At 34.1% G+C, this 4,355-nt stretch overlaps 3 non-coding genes across 3 annotated transcripts; all 3 read left to right on the top strand.

Moving 5' to 3' along the window:
• The first annotated feature begins 1,781 nt into the window (after window positions 1-1,781).
• On the top strand, window positions 1,782-1,857 carry LOC113617140 (small nucleolar RNA SNORD113/SNORD114 family). Its single transcript, XR_003431531.1, has one exon. It is a non-coding gene; the product is annotated as a small nucleolar RNA SNORD113/SNORD114 family (small nucleolar RNA).
• Window positions 1,858-3,408: 1,551 nt separating this feature from the next.
• Window positions 3,409-3,480, top strand: LOC113617141 (small nucleolar RNA SNORD113/SNORD114 family). The gene has a single exon (XR_003431532.1). It is a non-coding gene; the product is annotated as a small nucleolar RNA SNORD113/SNORD114 family (small nucleolar RNA).
• A 225-nt stretch (window positions 3,481-3,705) lies between these two features.
• LOC113617142 (small nucleolar RNA SNORD113/SNORD114 family) lies at window positions 3,706-3,777 on the top strand. Its single transcript, XR_003431533.1, has one exon. It is a non-coding gene; the product is annotated as a small nucleolar RNA SNORD113/SNORD114 family (small nucleolar RNA).
• The last annotated feature ends 578 nt before the right edge of the window (window positions 3,778-4,355 follow it).

Here is a 4,355-nt window from a genome sequence, read left to right as displayed (position 1 = left end):
CTTTGTATGGATTTCACAGACTTAGATTTGTTATTATTAATGGATCTGTGTTAGAACCTTTAAGCAAATATAAATAAACGTAAGGAAAAATAAGGTGAAGCATTGTCCAAATGTGAATGTGTTTTGTTTGGCAAAAGATACTGTTAACAAACATTGAAAACACTGCTGCCCATTAAATAAATGGGTGAAGGTCACCTCTTGGACCAAAGTTAGATAGAAATGCATCAGTAAAGACAGTTTAATTGTTCTGCCTCAGACTAAAGATTGAGTGTTTTTTCTTTTAACGGGATAAGAGAGAAAGAAAAACTAATAATAACTAACTACTGAGTAAATAAAATGCAGAAAACAAGGATCAGTGGCGATTAGGTCTCAATATTTTTATCATCTTCCGTGTTCTGTACTCCTCAGAATGAAGGCAGTAGAGATGATTTAGCATCTTCCATGGACAGGAGCTCTGGTTGCCTCTGTATAATAGGAGGATGGAGATTTATGTGAGTAACAGTTGAAATTCTCTGTTTTTTTATTAAAGTAATATACTGTATTATTAAGAAGTGTGGAATATAAGTAAAGAAGGCAGCTACATCTCCTTGTTGAGTATTGTTATACAAACTATTATATTGATTAATGCACATATGGAAAACAATGTATTAAAGAGAGATATATTTAAGTACAAATTATTCTATATACATCAAGGTTTTTCTTGTTTCTTTTTTTTGAGTTGTACTGCCAAAATTATTGGTGAATTTTTTATTTAATCAATAAAAAATAGAAATATATGTAGGAACATAGGAACAATATTGGATCAGTGATGATTTCCGGTCATCATTATGAGTGGTATATGGTGAATATACCAGTATATTCTGGAACTCTGGAGCACTGAGGAACTCTGAGGTACAATATTAAATTAATTGAGTCCATGCTCAACTCGAGAAGGCATCCTATAAACAGATGTCAAGAATAAAGGAGGGGCTTATTTGTGGTCTTTGTGTTCATGGATAGTCATTCTTTTATTGTAATTGGAAAATGCTAGAATCTGTAAATAAATATATAATTAAAAATAAAGATGAATGGAGTAAAACAATTTCCAATTACTGAAATACGTGCTGAGCCAAGAAATACTATTAATGTACAACGGACACCCTGAATTTCAATTAAAAATGAATGGTACCTGACTGTTACCACTTAGGGTAAGGATGGAGGTGCCAAGAGAAGTGATGGACAATCTTCATCATGTAGCGCAGTGTCAAGATCAAAATGGTTCATTTTCATAAGATTTCACATATCCGCTACATTAGGGATAGCTTACATAACAATGTGAATGTGGAAGCAGGGATGAGTGGATTGTCTCCACCATTTTTATCTTCTGCTTTGTTTTATACTCCTCAGAGTGGATGCACTGGACCAAAAAAGAGGCTTCATCCTCGAGTGCCAGCCTAGGATGGCATCTTGGTTGTAAGAGCCAGAACACCCATGTGAGCATCATCTAGTTCCTAGTCTGGGGGTGGGTGGATTCTCTAAAAGTAATGACTGTGCTAACAAAATGAGTGAAAGAAAATTAAAGGAGGGCATCTTTATCCCACTGATAAACAAGGAACTGTTGTGAAGCAAAAACCCGATAATAAATATGAGAGAGATATGATGACGTGAGAATGGTTCTAGAGACAGGTGAGTGATATCGAGGCCTCGCTGGATTTTGCAAACCCAAGAGTGCCAAAACTGGCATTAGTGAATTAACGTATGAATCAGTGAACCATATAGAATGAAGAGAAGGTCATCTTTTCTGTATCGATGACGGTAAATGCCAGCGTATGAGTCATCGATGACGAATAATTACGTGTCTGGAACTCTGAGGTCCAATACACAAGAAATGTGGTCTTTCTCTTCATGCGTTTTCATTGGTTATGCTAATTGATTCAATGAAAGCATCAATCAACAAATCTGCCAATCCATGGTGTGAAAGTCTCAATCTCGGTCATCACCTTCTCTGGTACTTTTCAGAATAGAAGCTCAAGGTGATTTCAGCCTGCATTTTGATCAAGGTTCTCCTTTTCAGGTTGCTGTGGGACAGAGACCCGGGTGGGGTCCTGTCTTGGTTTGGGGAATTGGTTCAAGTGTTTTCATTGTATTCTCAAACGTGATAGATATCATCAAAAGGTTAACTATGGCCCAATGATAAATATGATATGAAACCTTATGTTGATTTATTATAACATTGATATTTAACATTATATATATAACATTGATATTTATTAATGAAAGGTATAATCTATTTTGGTATTAATTAGAGACAAGTCAGGGGTATTCGAGTGTCTTGTTCTTTGTTTTTTGTTAATCATGTATTTATTTTATTATTATCAATGAATAAGGATTTAATTGATACAAATATATAAATGAATGAACTAAAACTAGGTCTCAAATGAACCAGTGATGATTAGCAGATGAGTCATGGATGACAAATGAGAAAGGTCTGGAACCTTGAGGCCCAAGACATTCCATACTCTAGTTCTTTGTTTATTTCATCCTATGGACAGACGTTATGAATGTTTAAAATTCAAGTTCTAAGATTGAGTTTTAAAATTATTAATATATCAGTGAGAGTACCTTTAAAGATATAGGTAATAGATGAAGAAGAACAGATATATTATTGTCTAATTGTGAACATAAATGGTGAGGAAAGAAATAGTAAGAGAAACTCCCAACACTGGTGCCATTATGAAATCAGTGGATGAAAGATGTTACCTCTGTGGCTAAGATTCAGATAGACTTGAAGTATTGGAAGTCGATTTTGTTTTTCTGAGTCAGTGTCAAGTATTAGGTTTTTCTTTCTTTCAGGAGAAAACAATGTCTACATTAGAAAAAGCTATACATTCCTAAAGGTCTGGGTAAACGAGACGTAGAATGCAAGAGTCAATGACAATAAATTTTCTTTCCTTTATTTTTCTCATTGACTGCACTTCATATTGTTCAAAATGGACACATTCACGCTGATGAAGCATTATTCTGTGGTGATGCACCTTATGATTGCATTTCTGGGTTAGAAGCACAGAGACCGATGTGAGTAATAGTCAAATTTCTTGTCACAGTTTTGTTGATTTCTGTTTGTTTGTTTGTTTTTGTTTGTGTGTGTATTCATTGTATTGTTTGAATGTTCCATATAGAATAACAGAAGGCCAAGTGTAGCTCAGGGATAACTATTGAATTTTATGACACATTAATTGATTACTGCATCAGTGAAAAACAGCATCTAATTTAAAAAAGGGGATACGTTGATGTGAGAATGATCTATGTACACAATAGGGATATCATGACTCTTCTAAGATTTTGTGAATAATAGGGTTTTTTTAGTTATTATGAGCGCATTACTGAATTAGTCAATGAACAGAATTGAGCAAAGAAAAGACTCAATCATGGACCAATGATGATGATCGTTTCGGGAAGAGTCCTAAACGATGAAAACATGTCTGGAACTCTGAGGTCCAATGCAGACATAAGTAGTATATTTCCTCTGATGAAACTTTTTCTGTTTAGAGGTTTCAGGAATATAAATAGATCATATTCTTGTATTAATGTGTTAAAGTAAGAATAATTCTTTATACATCAAGGCTCTCTTTGTTTTTTTAAAATTGTACTGCTTAAAATTATTAGTGAATTTGTGATTTACACAATAAAGAAATAGAAATGTATGTTGAAAAAGAGGGACAATATTGGTCTGATGATGACTATCCGTGGCATATGGGTTGTGTACGATGAATATGTGTCTGGAGCTCTGAGGTCTGATGCAAATGGAATCTAGTCCATTGTCCTGTTTGAAGTGACCTTATAGGCAGTGGTTAGGAATATACAAAGATCGTTTCGGTTATTATTACTGTGCATTTTTTCTATTTTTATAATTGAATCAATGAAATAGTCAATATACAAATGTGTAGAATAAAAAAATGATGAAAGTGAAGCCTTTTTCAATTATAAAAATATGTGGTTAGGCAAAAGTTACTATCATATAGTAATACATTAATAAATATTGAAAAGACTGATAACCATTGAGAAAGATGTGGTATAAGGGTGTTACCTCTTTGGGTGATATAGAAAGTGACAGGTATTGGTTACTGACTGAGTCAGTTACAACTTTGACATTTGATTTATTAAGGGAAAAAGAAACAAATATTACCATAATTTAGTCAATGCCTCAATTACTGTGCAAATGAATAGTGTGTTATTTGGATCAATGGAGAGCGTATATCTCAGTATTTTTATCACCTTGTCTGCTTGTTATTCTTCAGGATGGATGTTCCTGCTGTTTCAGCTTCTGCTGTGCTCACTTGTCACACCGCCCCTGTGTCAGGAAGGAAACTAAGGTG

This window comes from Aethalodelphis obliquidens, unplaced genomic scaffold (assembly GCF_003676395.1).
Source record: "Aethalodelphis obliquidens isolate GAN/ISIS:26980383/991018 unplaced genomic scaffold, ASM367639v1 scaffold2040, whole genome shotgun sequence".
Classification (NCBI taxonomy): Eukaryota; Metazoa; Chordata; class Mammalia; order Artiodactyla; family Delphinidae; genus Aethalodelphis; species Aethalodelphis obliquidens.
This window is presented reverse-complemented; position numbering and strand designations above follow the sequence as displayed.